Source organism: Oncorhynchus mykiss, chromosome 1, assembly GCF_013265735.2.
Source record: "Oncorhynchus mykiss isolate Arlee chromosome 1, USDA_OmykA_1.1, whole genome shotgun sequence".
NCBI classification, from domain to species: Eukaryota; Metazoa; Chordata; class Actinopteri; order Salmoniformes; family Salmonidae; genus Oncorhynchus; species Oncorhynchus mykiss.
Window position 1 is genome coordinate 54,236,221 of NC_048565.1, and position 18,480 is coordinate 54,254,700.

At 41.9% G+C, this 18,480-nt stretch overlaps 1 long non-coding RNA gene across 1 annotated transcript; it reads left to right on the plus strand.

The window, feature by feature from the left end:
• Positions 1–6,600: 6,600 nt before the first annotated feature.
• On the plus strand, positions 6,601–12,992 carry LOC118964411. The gene is made up of 4 exons (XR_005051448.1): positions 6,601–6,730; positions 10,466–10,530; positions 10,677–10,784; positions 10,941–12,992. It is a non-coding gene; the product is annotated as an uncharacterized LOC118964411 (long non-coding RNA).
• Positions 12,993–18,480: the final 5,488 nt, after the last annotated feature.

Here is an 18,480-nt window from a genome sequence, read left to right on the forward strand (position 1 = left end):
TTTACGCCAAACATAACGTTTTGCATTGTTGCCAAAAAGTAAAATTTTGGTTTCATCTGACCAGAGCACCGTCTTCCACATGTTTGGTGTGTCTCCCAGGTGGCTTGTGGCAAACTTTAAACAACACTTTTTATGGATATCTTTAAGAAATGGCTTTCTTCTTGCCACTCTTCCATAAAGGCCAGATTTGTGCAATATACGACTGATTGTTGTCCTATGGACAGTCTCCCACCTCAGTTGTAGATCTCTGCAGTTCATCCAGAGTGATCATGGGCCTCTTGGCTGCATCTCTGATCAGTCTTCTCCTTGTATGAGCTGAAAGTTTAGAGGGATGGCCAGGTCTTGGTAGATTTGCAGTGGTCTGATACTCCTTCCATTTCAATATTATCGCTTGCACAGTGCTCCTTGGGATGTTTAAAGCTTGGGAAATCTTTTTGTATCCAAATCCGGCTTTAAACTTCTTCACAACAGCATCTCGGACCTGCCTGGTGTGTTCCTTGTTCTTCATGATGCTCTCTGCGCTTTTAACGGACCTCTGAGACTATCACAGTGCAGGTGCATTTATACGGAGACTTGATTACACACAGGTGGATTGTATTTATCATCATTAGTCATTTAGGTCAACATTGGATCATTCAGAGATCCTCACTGAACTTCTGGAGAGAGTTTGCTGCACTGAAAGTAAAGGGGCTGAATAATTTTGCACGCCCAATTTTTCAGTTTTTGATTTGTTAAAAAAGTTTGAAATATCCAATAAATGTCGTTCCACTTCATGATTGTGTCCCACTTGTTGTTGATTCTTCACAAAAAAATACAGTTTTATATCTTTATGTTTGAAGCCTGAAATGTGGCAAAAGGTCGCAAAGTTCAAGGGGGCCGAATACTTTCGCAAGGCACTGTATACCTGCTGGAGCGCGTGCTACAGGTGGGTGCTGCTATGGTGACCAGCGAGCTGAGATAAGGGTGGACTTTACCTAGCAGGGTCTTGTAGATGACCTGGAGTCAGTGGGTTTGGCGACGAGTATGAAGCGAGGGCCAGCCAACGAGAGCGTACAGGGCGCAGTGATGGGTATTCTATGAGGCTTTGGTGACAAAGCGGATGGCACTGTGATAGACTACATCCAATTTATTGAGTAGGGTGTTGGAGTCTATTTTGTAAATGATATCGCCAAAGTCGAGGATCGGTAGGTTGGTCAGTTTTACTAGGGTATGTTTGGCAGCATGAGTGAGTGATGCTTTGTTGCGAAATAGGAAGTCAATTCTAGATTTAACTTTGGATTGGAGATGTTTGATGTGAGTCTGCAAGGAGTGTTCACAGTCTAACCAGACACCTAGGTATTTGTAGTTGTCCACATATTCTAGGTCAGAACCGTCCAGAGTAGTGATGCTGGACGGGCGGGCAGGTGCAGGCAGCGATCGGTTGAAAAGCATGCATTTAGTTTTACTTGTATTTAAGAGCAGTTGGAGGCCACGGAAGGAGAGTTGTATGGCATTGAAGCTTGTCTGGAGTTTAGTTAACACAGTATCCAAAGAAGAGCCAGAAGTATACAGAATGGTGTTGTCTGCGTAGAGGTGGATCAGAGACTCACCAGCAGCAAGAGCGACATCATTGATGTGTACAGAGAAGAGAGTCGGCCCAAGAATTGAACCCTGTGGCACCCCCATAGAGACTACTAGAGGCCAGGACAACAGGCCCTCCGATTTGACACACTGAACTCTATCAGAGAAGTAGTTGGTGAACCAGGCGAGGCAATCATTTGAGAAACCAAGGCTATCGAGTCTGCCAATGAGGATGTGGTGATTGACATTGTCGAAAGGCTTGGCCAGGTCAGTGAATACGACTGCACAGTATTGTTTGTTATCGATGGCGGTTAAGATATCGTTTAGGACCTTGAGAGTGGCTGAGGTGCACCCATGACCAGCTCTTGAAACCGGATTGCATAGCGGAGAAGGTGCGGTGGGATTCGAAATGGTCGGTATTCTGTTTGTTGACTTGGCTTTCGAAGACCTTAGAAAGGCAGGGTAGGATTGGTCTGTAGGTCTGTAGCAGTTTAGGTCTAGAATGTCCCCCCTTTGAAGAGGGGGATGACTGCAGCTGCTTTCCAATCTTTGGTAATCTCAGAAAGAGGTTGAACAGCTGAATTGTAGGGTCCAGATTTTTCAGGTCTTTCAGAACATCAGCAATCTGGATTTGGGTGAAGGAGAAATGGGGAGGCTTGGGCGAGTTGCTGTGGGGGGTGCAGTGCTGTTGACCGTGGTAAGGGTAGCCAGGTGGAAAGCATGGCCTGCTGTAAAAAAATGCTTATTGAAATTCTCAATTATAGGAAACTCTGTCACTACTGATAAATCCACTATCTTCAGCAGCTGGGAGGAGGTGTTCTTATTCTCCATGGACTTTAGTGTCCCAGAACTATTTTGAGTTTGTTTTTGTTATGGGATTTATTATGAATAATGACTAAATGATGTATGCATTTAACATAGAATTATAACTAACAGAATCTTAGTCACGCGCATTTCACATGTACGCAACCATGGCTTTTCTACAGACAATGGAATTCTCCGGTTGGAACGTTATTGAAGATTTATGATAAAAACGACCTGTAATATAACTTTTTGAACTTTTCGTCCAACGTTCGACTGGACCTGCACGAGCGTTTGGATTTGTGTACTAAACGCCCTAACAAAAGTAGATACTTGGACATAAATAATGGACATTATCGAACAAATCAAACATATATTGTGGAACTAGGATTCCTGGGAGTGCATTCTGATGAAGATCATCAAAGGTAAGGGAATATTTATAATGTTATTTCTGACTTCTGTTGACCCCAACATGGCTGCTAAAAATAAATAAAAATTCTGAGCGCCGTTCTCAGATTATTGCATGGTTTGCTTTTTCCGTAAATTAAAAAAAAAAATCTGACTGCGATTGCATTAAGGAGAGGTATATCTATAATTCCATGTGTAACTTGTATTTTCATCAACATTTATGATGAGTATTTCTGTAAAATTGATGTGGCTATGCAAAATCACTGGATGCTTTTGGAACTGGTGAACGTAACGCTGTCACGACTTCCGCCGAAGTTGGCTCCCCTGCCTGTTCGGGCGGTGCTCGGCTGTCGTCGTCACCGGCCTACTAGCCACCACCGATCCCTTTTTCGTTGTCTGGTTGTTTTGTCTTATTAGTTTCACCTGTGTCCTTTTGAGTGTGCATGATGAGCTTCCTTATTTAAAGTCCATTTACCCGCCCTTGTTTGTTGCAGGATTAATTTTGTGTTACGTGTGTGCGTTAGTTAGGTGTGTTCGTGTTCTGGACCTGGCACCCTGTGTTTTGGGTGGTCCATTTATTTCCGTGCCCTGTGTTGGGGCTTGTTTGTTTGTTTGTGCCGGATTAAAGTGCACATTTTCCCTGTGGAACTCTCTGCGCCTTATTCCTTCCTCACACACCTAGTCCCGCGTGAGAAACGCGCCAATGTAAACTCAGATTTTTTTATATAAATATGAACTTTATCAAACAAAACATACATGTATTGTGTAACATGAAATCCTATTAGTGTCATCTGATGAAGATCATCAAAGGTTAGTGATTAAATTTATCTCTCTTTGTGCTTTTTGACTCCTATCTTTGGCTGGAAAAATGGCTGTGTTTTTCTGTGGCTTGGTGGTGACCTAACATAATCGTTTGTGGTGCTTTTGCTTTAAAGCCTATTTGAAATCGGACACTGTGGTGGGATTAACAACAAGATTACCTTTAAAATGGTATAAGATACAGTATGTTTGAGGAATTTTAATTATGAGATTTCTGTTTTGAATTTGGCGCCCTGCACTTTCACTGGCTGTTGTCATATCGATCCCGTTAACGGGATTGCAGCCCTAAGTTGAAGTAGTTTGTAATATCAGTGGGCTTTGTGATGAATGAGCCATCTGATTCAATGAATGAAGGAGCCGAGTTGACTTTTTTCCCCAAAAATGTAATTTAAGGTGCCCCAAATTATATAAAGAATGATAGTAAAAAGCTTTATCTGTTTCATAGTGTAGTTTTTTTTAAATTTAGTTTAGTCACATGATTTATTAATTTGCAGTACATTTGCCAATCAGTTGGGCTGCCAGACTTAATTGCCATGCCTTTTGCCTCAACCATACAAGTTTTCAATTCCTCATCAATCCGAGGAGATTAAAGAAAATCTTAATTTTCTTAATGGGTGCGTGCTTATTAGTAACTGGAATAAGTAGTTTCATAAATGCATCAAGTGCAGCGTCTGGTTGCTCCTCATTACACACCACACACCAGCAAACATTCTTTACATCATCAACGTATGAATCACTACTAAACCTCTTGTAGCCGTTGGAACTTTGGTTTTCCTAGATATGGCTATTATATTGTGGTCACTACATCCTATGGATTTGGATACTGCTTTAAAGCAAATATCTGTAGCGGTAGTAAAGATGTGATCAATACATGTTGATGATTTAATTCCTGTGCTGTTTGTAACTACCCTGGTAGGTTGACTGACAACCTGATCCAGGTTGCAGGCACTGGTTACAGTTTGAAGTTTTTTCCTGAGTGGGCAGCTTGGTGATTGCCAGTCAATATTTGCAGACAACTACAGGAGCGAGGTAGCTACTCTTCGTAAGCAAGTAGCAAACCTACATAAGCTACTGGGGAACCCACGCCCACATACTTTTTATTTTTCCCCATGGGTGGGAAGGTGAACCACGCAACCCACCCCACCCATAAACCTTGACTTCCTTAAACATGAAAGCCATGTTTGCACCCTCTATAGCCTGACCCTGCTGGTCATCTATGAACATTTGAAAGTATTTTTGTGTGCTCTATCCTGTTCTGATTATCCATCAGTCTGACACACATGCACACCATGCAAACCTCTTGTATTGTGCTTCTGCCTCTGCATTGCTTGCTCTTTGGGGTTTTAGGCAGGGTATCTGTAAAGCACTTTGATGCTTTTTTTTACAACTGCTGATGTTCAAAGGTCTTTATAGAATACATTTGTTTGATTTGATGATGAAATCCTTGCTGTGGTTTCAGTGACAATTTGATATTTTTGTCAAATTCCTTACATTGTCCGTAAGATATTTCTCTCTAACTTCTGAGCATTGAACATGGTTGTATCTTTGGCTATACCGGATTAAGTGATATGACATGCTATTCTATAAAATAATTTCTCCGTAATTAATATTACCTGATTGAGTTAATCATGTAAATGATAATTAACTAGAGTCAGGGCACCACAAAATAATATTTATAGAGCTGTTATCTTTCAAATAAACTCTTAAAGACCTAGTAATATTTTACATCATTAGCAGTCAATATTAATTGTCAACTTAATTCAGTCTCATCTGAAAGTTGTAAATTCTTGGTTATCTAAACGAACCCTGGCTAACAAGTTGAATCAGCAAGACAAAATTGTGTTTAGTTAGGTATTTAGTAAATAAATAATTAATCACACAGAATTACATATACAAAGAATGAATTATACTTGATTACAAATTGATTACAAATTACGTGATAAAGGAAAACGTCCCTAGCGGGCGGAACAGATATGACAGCTGGTTACACAAAAGAAAAGGGCTGGGTTTGTGTGAAAGAGCGGGAAGACTGAGGGACAAAGGAAGAAGCTGTGCTATCGTAAATACAGTATCTTATGCATTCTAAATTACCGCCCATTTGGAAAAGGAAAATGCAATAAATATTTACTCTGAGCTGCGCTTCGGTAGGTTGGTAGTAGATGGAAGGCCGTGTTGCCAAACCGAGCCCTTTGTCCTTTGAAGAATGTCTCTAGTGGTCAATTGGATATGTTGTAGTAACGTTGTGTGATAGACGGAATATTCTGTCTGTTCCTTCCTAACCCTCGTTTGCAGCTGCTGTTGCTAACTCAACGGCTAGGAGGTATCACTTCTGTAGTGAATAAGAGTTCAACGTTTATACCATTCGCAACCAAAGCTCACGCTGATGTTGGCTTCATTCTGTAGTTCATTCTGTAGTTCATTCTGACATAGGACCGTCATCCTCACATCCTCGGAACAGGAGGTTATATTTTCGTCAAGGGCTTATATAGTGGAGGGATAGGTTGTGTTTCATAGGTTGTAAACTATGTCTCTTCACGCGGGCCACCGAGTCGGGCCACTCATGAAAACCCAATTCTCACATTTTAGAAGCTAAAATCACATTTCATCCCTTCACAAATAATTTCATATTCAAACATTTAAATTGAACAACAATTCCATGTGAATCTGATAAACTCTACAGTGTAAAGTCTACACAGAGTTTTCATCTTATTGATGAGAATGTCTCACATGACAACCGAACTGACATCATATTCATTAAGTATCACCGCATGCATATGTTCAATTGGTCGGATTAACAGAATATAGTTCATTTCCCCCCACCTTCTGATGTTCCCAGAATCTCTATGTTAACCAAGGGGTTTTCAAATGTAACATCAGTAGGGTAGAGAGAGGAAAAATGGGGGGAGAGGTATTTATGACTGTCATAAACCTACCCCCCAGGCCTACGTCATGACAACATGTAGAACTGGTTTATTTTGTTCTCCAATAGATTTAACTAGGCCCTTTATGTTGCAGGCAGCACACAGTCAGATGTGGAAGTTTGGACACATCAGATAAAGGAGACCCTCACAGACAAGAGGACGTTGTTCTTTACATGGCAGGAGAGATACGTGGAAACTCTCGCAGAGCAACAGCGGGTCGCGTAAGTAGTTGCTTCATCTCTGACCTAAGGTTTTATTGCATTTCTAAATACCCATTTCTGTCTGGCTTAGCCCGACCAGTCATGAATGCCATGTTCCTATACCCTACTGTATGCTGTGTCCTGGTCCCACCATCTCTTGGACCTGCTTAGCTCCTCCCTGTTACTTTATACTCTTATCACCACCTCCTGTTGTCTTGGATCTGCATAGCTACTCCCTGCCCTGTTATTTTATATTCTTATCACCACCTCCTGTTGTGTAGTGGATCTGCAACGCTACTCCATGTTACTTTATACTCTTATCACCACCTCCTGTTGTGTCCTGGATCTGCATAGCTACTCCCTGTTACCTTATACTCTTATCACCACCTCCTTTTGTCCTGGATCTGCATAGCTACTCCCTGTTACCTTATACTCTTATCACCACCTCCTTTTGTCCTGGATCTGCATAGCTACTCCGTTACTTTATACTTTTATCACCACCTCCTTTTGTCCTGGATCTGCATAGCTACTCCCTGTTACTTTATACTCTTATCATCACTTCCTGTTGTGTCCTGGATCTGCATAGCTACTCCCTGCCCTGTTACTTTATATTCTTATCACCACCTCCTGTTGTCCTGGATCTGCATAGCTACTCCCTGTTACTTTATAGTCTTATAACAGCCTCCTGTTGTCCTGGATCTGCAAAGCTACTCCCTGTTACTTTAGTCTTAGCATCACTTCCTGTTGGCCTGGATCTGCAAAGCTACTCCCTGTTACTTTAGTCTTAGCATCACTTCCTGTTGGCCTGGATCTGCAAAGCTACTCCCTGTTACTTTATACTCTTATCACCACGTCTGATGTGTCCTGGATCTGCATAGCTACTCCCTGTTAGTTAATATTCTTATCACCACCTCCTGATGTGTCCTGGATCTGCATAGCTACTCCCTGCCCTGTTACTTTATACTCTTATCACCACCTCCTGTTGTGTCTTGGATCTGCATAGCTACTCCCTGTTACTTTATATTCTTATCACCACCTCCTGTTGTGTCCTGGATCTGCATAGCTACTCCCTGTTACCTTATACTCTTATCACCACCTCCTTTTGTCCTGGATTTGCATAGCTACTCCGTTACTTTATACTTTTATCACCACCTCCTGTTGTGTCTTGGATCTGCATAGCTACTCCCTGTTACTTTATATTCTTATCACCACCTCCTGTTGTGTCCTGGATCTGCATAGCTACTCCCTGTTACCTTATACTCTTATCACCACCTCCTTTTGTCCTGGATCTGCATAGCTACTCCGTTACTTTATACTTTTATCACCACCTCCTTTTGTCCTGGATCTGCATAGCTACTCCCTGTTACTTTATACTCTTATCATCACTTCCTGTTGTGTCCTGGATCTGCATAGCTACTCCCTGCCCTGTTACTTTATATTCTTATCACCACCTCCTGTTGTCCTGGATCTGCATAGCTACTCCCTGTTACTTTATAGTCTTATAACAGCCTCCTGTTGTCCTGGATCTGCAAAGCTACTCCCTGTTACTTTAGTCTTAGCATCACTTCCTGTTGGCCTGGATCTGCAAAGCTACTCCCTGTTACTTTAGTCTTAGCATCACTTCCTGTTGTCCTGGATCTGCATAGCTACTCCCTGTTACTTTATACTGTCATCACCACCTCCTGTTGTGTCCTGGATCTATATAGCTACTCCGTTACTTTATACCCTTATCATCACTTCCTGTTGTCCTGGATCTGCATAGCTACTCCCTGTTACTTTATACTGTCATCACCACCTCCTGTTGTCCTGGATCTGCATAGCTACTCCCTGTTACATTATACTCTTATCACCACCTCCTTTTGTCCTGGATCTATATAGCTACTCCCTGTTACATTATACTCTTATCACCACCTCCTTTTGTCCTGGATCTACATAGCTACTCCGTTACTTTATACCCTTATCATCACTTCCTGTTGTCCTGGATCTGCATAGCTACTCCCTGTTACTTTATACTGTCATCACCACCTCCTTTTGTCCTGGATCTACATAGCTACTCCGTTACTTTATACTGTCATCACCACCTCCTTTTGTCCTGGATCTACATAGCTACTCCGTTACTTTATACTTTTATCACCACCTCCTGTTGTGTCCTGGATCTGCATAGCTACTCCCTGTTACTGTGTACTCTTATCACCACCTCCTGATGTGTCCTGGATCTGCATAGCTACTCCCTGTTAGTTAATATTCTTATCACCACCTCCTGTTGTGTCCTGAATCTGCATAGCTACTCCCTGTTACTGTGTACTCTTATCACCACCTCCTGATGTGTCCTGGATCTGCATAGCTACTCCCTGTTAGTTAATATTCTTATCACCACCTCCTGTTGTGTCCTGGATCTGCATAGCTACTCCCTGTTGGTTAATATTCTTATCACCACCTCCTGTTTTGTCTTGGATCTGCAAAGCTACTCCCTGCCCTGTTACTTTTTACTCTTATCACCACCTCCTGTTTTGTCTTGGATCTGCAAAGCTACTCCCTGTTACTTTATACGCTTATCATCACTTCCTGTTGCGTCCTGGATCTGCATAGCTACTCCCTTTTACTTTATACTCTTATCACCACCTCCTGTTGTGTCTTGGATCTGCATAGCTACTCCCTGTTACTTTATACTCTTATCACCACCTCCTGTTGTGTACTGGATCTGCATAGCTACTCCCTGTTACATTATACTCTTATCACCACCTCCTGATGTGTCCTGGATCTGCATAGCTACTCCCTGTTAGTTAATATTCTTATCACCACCTCCTGTTTTGTCTTGGATCTGCAAAGCTACTCCCTGTTACTTTATACTCTTATCATCACTTCCTGTTGTGTCCTGGATCTGCATAGCTACTCCCTGTTACATTATACTCTTATCACCACCTCCTGATGTGTCCTGGATCTGCATAGCTACTCCCTGTTAGGTAATATTCTTATCACCACCTCCTGTTTTGTCTTGGATCTGCAAAGCTACTCCCTGTTCCTTTATATTCTTATCACCACCTCCTGTTGTCCTGGATCTGCATAGCTCATCCCTGTTACTTTATACTCGTATCACCACCTCCTGTTGTTTCTTGGATTTGCATAGCTCATCCCTGTTACTTTATACTCGTATCACCACCTCCTGTTGTTTCTTGGATTTGCATAGCTACTCCCTGTTACTTTATACTCGTATCACCACCTCCTGTTGTGTCCTGGATCTGCATAGCTACTCCCTGTTACTTTATACTGTTATCATCACTTCTGGTTTTCCTGGATCTGCAAAGCTACTCCCTGCCCTGTTACTTTATACTCTTATCACCACCTCCTGTTGTCCTGGATTTGCATAGCTACTCCCTGTTACTTTATACTCGTATCACCACCTCCTGTTGTTTCTTGGATCTGCAAAGCTACTCCGTTTCTTTATACTCGTATCACCACCTCCTGTTGTGTCTTGGATCTGCATAGCTACTCCCTGCCCCGTTACTTTATACTCTTATCTCCACCTCCTGTTGTCACCTGACCCTTTCCACTCCATATATTAGAAACATGAGTTACCCCCCCCTCCCCTGCTTAATCTATTCTACATGAAGTGTTCTGACCTGTGTGCCAACACTTCATGCTGCAATAAGTCACTCTACACTCAAATCTATACTCAAATGGATTTAGCCTAGTTAGTTTTATGTTGAGATGCTTTCATACTGTTATATTTTCACTTATTTGTATAATATTTTCTAGGTCTGAAAGGAATTCCCCGTCAATCACCTGTGATAGGAACACTCAGTTGACTTCTCAGCTTGAAAGTAAGTCGCTTTTTTAGGATGTTGTCTCCATCATATTTGTCACACTGTATTGAGGCTAGTCAATATAGGTTTTAAACCTTTTAAAATGTTAACGAAGGCCATGGAGAAGAGAAACCTGATTATACACTGGTCTCCAACACTGGCAGCAATTTTGGAAAGTCTGCAGACCAAGAAGATTCACTGTCTGCTGGCCACAATCCATAGGCTGGTCCTGTCGCGCTCTTTCTATTGTGGCCTGGTCAGAAAGTATACAGGTACTGCAGGCAGTTCAGTGTTGTTGAACACTGCATCACACGCTGGCATATCACTGCTGTTATCTAAGTCTCATTCTCCCAGGTGCTTTGAACTATATGAAAGATTTCTATCAAAATTCAAGATTTTTATTAACATTTCTTAAAATTGTTCTTCAGATGAACAAACCATTGCTGTACAGCTCTCCAGAAAAAATCAAGCGACAATCACGCAACATGGAAGGAACAAGTCACCCCAATTCCCCCCAAGACTGGAGTAAGAGGATTTTCTCCAGCAAGAACATCCAGTCTGGTCCCAGGTGTCATCCAGTCCCAGGTGAACATCCAGTCTGTCCCCCAAGCTGTTGGGACCAGTCTGCTCTGGGCAAAGCAGCATGCAGTGATGCTGAAAAACATCTGCCTTAGCGCAGCGGAGGAGAGGCACCTTATACAGGCAGACCTACAAAATTGCCTTTTTTTGCCAGAGAGAGCTGGGGCTTTTTGAAGAGGCCCTTGTTCCTCTTGGGCAGGGTAAGGCCGAGCCAACGTGCTTTCACCTGGGTGCCTATGTGCTGCTCCCAAAGAAAATGCAGAACATATTAAAGCTCCCGTAGGCGTTGCGCCCGAGTGACGCAGGGTCTAAGGGCACTGCATCTCAGTGCAAAGAGGCGCCACTACAGTCCCTGGTTATAAAGGCTGTATCACATCGGGCCGTGATTGAGAGTCCCATAGGGCAACGCACAATTGGCCCAGCGTCGTCCGGGTTTGGCCGGGGTAGGCTGTCATTGTAAATAAGAATTTATTCTTAACTGACCTACCTAGTTAAATAGGAGGACTGTAAACCGGAAGACAGTGATTCAGAAGATGAAAGTGGTTGAGTACTGAATGTCTGTGAGTTCTATAGGGACAAACTATACACTTCCAAACATAAGGAAAACCTGCCCTCAGACCCTGTTTATTGTTATTTTATTGTGTTACTTTTTTTACTTTAGTTTATTTAACTCTATTTTCTTAACTGCATTGTTGGTTTAGGGCTAGTCAGTAAGCATTTCACTATAAGCCTGTTCACCTTTTGTATGTGTCGAAAGAGTTCAACAGGGATGCTGGTCCATGTTGACTCCAATGCTTCACACAGTTGTGTCAAGTTGGCTGGTTGTCCTTTGGGTGGTGGACCATTATTGATACACACAGGAAACTGTTGAGTGTGAAAAAGCCAGCAGCGTTGCCATTCTTGACACAAAACGGTGCACCTCATTTGTCTTGCCCATTCACCATCTGAATGGCACACATACACAATCCAAGTCTCAATTGTCTCAAGGCTTAGAAATCATTCTTTAACCCGTCTCCTCCCCTTCATCTACACTGATTCAAGTGGATTTAACAAGTGACTTTAATAAGAGATTGTTGTGTCTGTGACTAACATTAATGTGATGACATGCTATTTTATCAAATCGATTACGTAACGTTTAATTGATTACGTGATTGAATTAAATCATGCAACAATTAACTCATTAATAACGTGGGGCACCACGGAGAAGTTTATTTAAGAAGTTCCGTCTTCCGTGCCTATGGCAACGAGTGACAATTTTACAACCAGACCATCTACTACGTCATCCACAAGTGTTGTCCCCATCGGTGCATCAAGACCCTCAACGTCATCTACATGTGCAACCATCTGGTGCAGCGAGACCCTCTACAACATCTACATCATCCACAAGTATGACCACCATTGGTGCAGCCATGGAAGACGATGAAATGGAGGAAGCACCTCTGGATCTAGGACCACCTGAGATTATTATGAACCTCATGGAAGCCAGAGAACGCCAGTCAGCCAGGAGCTGCCAGAGCCATCAGTCAGCCAGGAGCTGCCAGAGCCATCAGTCAGCCAGGAGCTGCCAGAGCCGTCAGTCAGCCAGGAGCTGCCAGAATCGCCCTTCACTCCAGAGCTGCCGGAGTCTTCCGTCCATTCGGGACCTGGGGCTAGCATCCCCAGTCTGAGGTCGGCGGCGAGGGTCGCCGTTTAAGAGGCCACGGAGGCGGATAAAGAGGCGGGGTCCACGTCCCGCGCCAGAGCCGCCACGGCGGACAGAATTTGAGGGATATTATATTATAGGCTCTCACAATTAATTTGTGGATGTCATCGAGTAAATCAGGGGTGTCAAACTCAAATACCCAGTGGGCCAAAATGTAAAACCTGAACAAAGTCACGGGCCAACATTGAACAAATTAACCTTTTAATATGGACCCAAACAAGTTTTGCTTTAACATTGAATATGGAACAAGCATCGCTTATTACCATACAATATATAATTTAATAGTGGAGACATGCAAAATCGAATTTCAAATGAAAAAACACATCAATGGCATTCATTTATTAAATAAATACAATTTAAATAAAAATTGTATGCCTCTTTTCTATTTGCAGCCTTCTGATTTAAATACCAAAATAAACTTTTTCCACTGGCTAATAATTTTACAAATAAAATGATAATAAATCAATAAACCATTCAAGCCCATGCCTTGTAGCAAGAAAAAGTGCATAAAGAAAACGTTAATTATTGCACACTGGTCTAATCTGATGTGCCCAAGCCAGATACCTGGCATCTCTTCTTGGATGCTAGTTCATCAATGTCTGGGCTCAAGCTCTGAGCTGAAGAAATCCTCAGTATCGAGCGAAGATGTTCATCAGTCAGACGTCTCCTGTGAGTTGTTTTGGTCATCTTCATCGAGGAGAAAAGTTGCTCGCATAGATAAGTGCTGCCGAACATGGAGAGCATCTGAGCAGCTTGGGTGCGGAGCTGAGGCATTGTGTCAGGGATGAACCGTGGAAACTGTGTGGCGCCCACAGCATCATACTTTGACTTCAGCGTGTCGTTGCACTGGAGTTCAATCAGCTCCATTTGGATGTTGGTTGGTGCATTTTCCACATCAACTGCGAAGGGATTACTAAGCAGTTCAAACTTGCATTTCTGGGCATCGAAGTCGGCAAATCGCCGGCTAAACTCAGCGGCGAGAACACTGAGTTTTTCAGCAAACTGTGCGCATGGGAACACGGCGGCAGAGATCTGAGCTTTTATGGATTGGCAGCAGGGAAAATGGCAAGGGTTTCCTTGCAGTATCTGATTCTCCCACAGGCACAGTTTAGTTTTGAAGGCCCTCACTGCAGCGTACATGTCTGTGATGATGCGCCCCCGCCCATGAAGCTGCAGGTTCAGCGCATCGAGATGGCTCGAGATGTCACAGAGAAAGGCCAGCTCACACAGGAACTTTTGCTCCCCGAGCTCTGCTGTATCCTTCCCTTTGGTTTCCAGGAATTGACATATTTCCTCACGCAGCTCGAAACATCTGTTCAGTACTTTTCCTCTGCTTAGCCATCTCACCTCTGTGTGATACGGCACGGCACGTCTGCGTATTCCGAACCACACTCCTCCAGAAAAGATTTAAACTGGCGGTGATTTAGACCTTTGGCTCTTATAAAGTTAACTACCTGTGTTACTGTGGTCATAACATGTTCCATCTTTAGGGCTTTGGCACACAGTGCTTCCTGATGTATGATGCAGTGGTAAACAGTTAGCTCACCTGCACAGTTCTCTTCCCGCATCTTCTCCCGAACCATGCCCACCAGTCCACTCTTTTTACCGCACATCGCTGGCGCACCATCTGTCGTTAATCCAACGAGTTTATCCCACGGCAGCTTTATTTCAGTTACACATTTGGAAACCTCCTCAAAGATTTCCTTTCCTGTGGTTGTGCCATGCATTGATTTGAATCCTAATAGCTCCTCCGTAACACACAGATTTGAGTCCACTCCACGGATGAAGACTGACAGCTGAGCAGTATCAGATGCGTCGCAGCTCTCATCCACAGCGAGGGAGAACGCAACAAAATCTTTTCCCTTTTCCATCAGCTGGTCATACAGATTGGTGGCAAGATCACATGTGCGATCAGCTACTGTGTTCCTGCTCAGGCTCACGTTTGAAAATGCTTGTTTTTTCTCTGGGCATACGAGGTCACAAACCTTCATCATGCACTTTTTCATGAACTCTCCCTCATTAAAGGGCCGGGCTGATTTTGCGATCTCTGCTGCCACTATATAACTAGCCTTTACAGCAGCCTCGCTTTGTGATGTGGCTTTTTTAAACATATTCTGTTGTGAAACCAAACTTCTTTTCATCTCCTCTACTTTCTGGCTCCTTTGAGTCATGTCCAGGTCCTTGTATTTGTCATGGTGTTTCGTTTCATAGTGTCGTCTAATGTTGTACTCCTTACTTACAGCCACGTTGACTCCACAAACAAGACAAACAGGTTTGTCTTTTACATATGTAAACAGATATTCTGCCTCCCACTTGTCCAGAAAGCTCCTGTTTTCTGCCTTTCTTTTCGCCATTTTTGGGAAGGGTTAGCTCGCTGACAGTTGTAGTGTCTATGTTGCTATGACTACTGTCACAGAGGAGAGAGCGTTTCTGGGTCCTGTCCTGATTGGCGCGCGAAAACAGCAGAGCATAATGGGATTCGTAGTATTAGTGGTGAATGCGCTGTATAATACCGGCGGGCCAGCTCTAGTAGTAATTTGGTATTGTCTCGCGGGCCAAATATAATTACCCCGCGGGCCAAATTTGGCCCACGGGCCAGAGTTTGACACCCATGGAGTAAATAATATACTTGGCAAATAAATGTATAAAAAATGTAAAGAAAGTATGCAATTAAACTTTTTATTATGTAATCCCAGATTTTTTTACTGGATATGTGTGCAACAAACTCAACATTCACATTTTGCTACTTTTTATCAAGTCTACGCATACAATGTGATGCATACACAGAACGCACTGCAACGCAATGTTGCAAGGCAAATGCAGCGTTCCTTTGGAAATGAATGTACTTCTGGTGTATCAAAACACAATGACACAGTCGGTGTGTTCGAAGCGTTAGAAATTCAACCATTTGCAACCTTAGTTTACACTGGTTTGGTGTGAATTTCATCAGGTGTGGGTTTTATCCATTTCAGTAGAAAAGGGCAGTTCCATGACACAGAATTTATGTCTATGCTCACATGGGCGTGGCCACTGACTATGGATTTTCATATAAAGATTAACTACTCTCATTTAGAAGGTTAACATCACATTACATCTTTTCACAATCACATACATTTCACAATATTTAGATGTTTAGACCTGACAGCTGGGAAATTTACACTTTAAGAGATACAGTTGTGTGTTTCCTGTCCCTCATGAGATCACCAAATGAACTGTCCCTTAAGTGTCCATGGACCATTCCCACATTCTCAAAAGTGGAAATATTGTTTAATTCTTCAATTTTGGTGATTTAGGAGTTTGGCCAAGAGAGGTTCTTTGTTCTCTTCGACTCTCTCAAAACTGCTTGGCAGTTTCTACCAGGTATTTCTGACCTGTTGTAAAGTCATAAAACTGTGGAGCGAGAGAGGGGGAGGGGCTATGATCCTCCCACCAGGGCACATCATGACAGGGTCATAGCATTCACCTGGTCAGTCTACTGAATCTAATGGGAAGAACAGGGCTGAGATTCACAAAACCTTAAGGTTTTATGAGTTTCTTCTTAACTGCCATTTTGTCTTTAACTATAGACTTAAGAATGTTAAGCAAAGTTGTGATTCCTCAAAAAGGTACTTGGAAATGTTAATATCCTATTTCTTATGTTTCTCCTTAAACAAATGGTTAAGAAGAAATTAGATCCTTGAAAATAAAGTTATTGGATTTGTTCTTAATTCCAAGATAGCTAAACCCTTGTCTTTGGGCAGTGAAAGAATAAGCTCATGAAAGCAATTGAACATGTGTAATTTACTCACAAACTTCATCTGAAAGTTTCCGTATTGATTATTTTCAACCATTCAAATCATTTTCTTAAGAAGCTTCTTAGGTTTTTCTGTAAAATCTGGGCCCATGTGTTCATAATGTTTGGTGTACTGAGTTTACATATACAATCGATTTTACTTTTGGTATACACTATACAATTTGATTTACTAGTTATCAGTTTTGAGCTAATTGATTAAGTCATTTAGTATGTATTTTAACAAATGACAAGGAAATCATGTCAAAGGTTATATGAATGATGCATTGTGAAAAGCAGATACTGGAATATGAATGCCAATTGTATGATTGATTTGGTGCAATGAACAAGTGACTTTTGTGAATATGTTTGTTGTACTCAGTCAATTGAAATTGTACTTGTTTTGAAACATGTCCCATTTTGATGATCTGTTGATTTTATGTGCTAATAGTTGTGGAAATATACCACATAAATTGCACTAGTTATTGAAAAAAAACTGTAATAAAACACCTTAGGAGACCAGGAGCATGCTTTTGTACATTACTCAGTCCCACTAACATCCTACTACAGTATAACTTGTGTCTCTGTTTGCCAAAATGAATATGTTTATGTTAACACTTTATTTTGATACTATCAGTAACATTTCAACTAATTATCAACTAACACTAACCTTAACCCTTACCCTTATTCTAAACTTAACTCTAACCGTAGCAAGCAGTTGCTTGTCAACACATAGCTTATTAATAGTATGACTACGTATCTGTGGACCATCGACAGATGGAAAATCCAGACCATCCAAATAAATGTGACCCAGTGTATCGATAAAAATTATTTAATGAATCGAATATACACTTAACTTGCAATGAAAATAACTTTCTGACAAAAATATAAACATATAATATCTGAATCTGTAGCTAGACTCTTACCCGTATACATGGATGAATGCTTCACAGCACACTGCAACCCCTTTCATTAAATAACACGTCCTGTGTCATTTCTGTTTTGTTTGTACAGCTTGCTTGGCCTGTTGTGTCAAGTCACTCTGGTTCACACTGGCCATGTGTAATGTCATGAGAATCATCTTAAGCTTTAGCCCCCACCCAACTCTGACCATTTTACTCACCCTATCAGAGCTGGTTAGGCTATTTTCATGTTATCAAGAGTGTTGGTGACTGTAACTGTACTCCTGGCAACAATTTAATTATGTTTTTTTTGCCAATGTTTATTGTATTATTATGATAGGGCTCTGAAACCCATAGCCGAATGGCTTCAGACTGAGCATTTCACACTTGAAATGGCTACAGGCAGTGAACTCAAGTTAGGGTTAGGGGTTATATTTCACTTTATATTTTTACTAAGCGCTGTTAGCCGAATTACTTGAAACCATGCTTGAAACGAAGCAAGCCATTCGGCTATATGGAGAAATCATGTGGCACAATGGAATGAGCCACAATTGAAAGTTATGATGTAATTTACAATGCACGGCTGGAATGGGTTAACACTTCTTAGGGCTGAAATCCCGTTAACGGCCAGTGAAAGTGCAGGGCGCCAAATTCAAAACAACAGAAATCTCATAATTAAAATTCCTCAAACATACAAGTATTTTATACCATTTTAAATGTAATCTTGTTGTTAATCCCACCACAGTGTCCAATTTCAAATAGGCTTTACAGCGAAAGCACCACAAACGATTATGTTAGGTCAGCACCTATTCACAGAAAAACGCAGCCATTTTTCCAGCCAAAGAGAGGAGTCACAAAAAGCAGAAATAGAGAGAAAATTAATCACTAACCTTTGATCTTCATCAGATGACACTCATAGGACTTCATGTTACACAATACATGTATGTTTTGTTTGATGAAGTTTATATTTATATCAAAAAATCTCAGTATACATTAGGCGCGTTATGTTCAGTAGT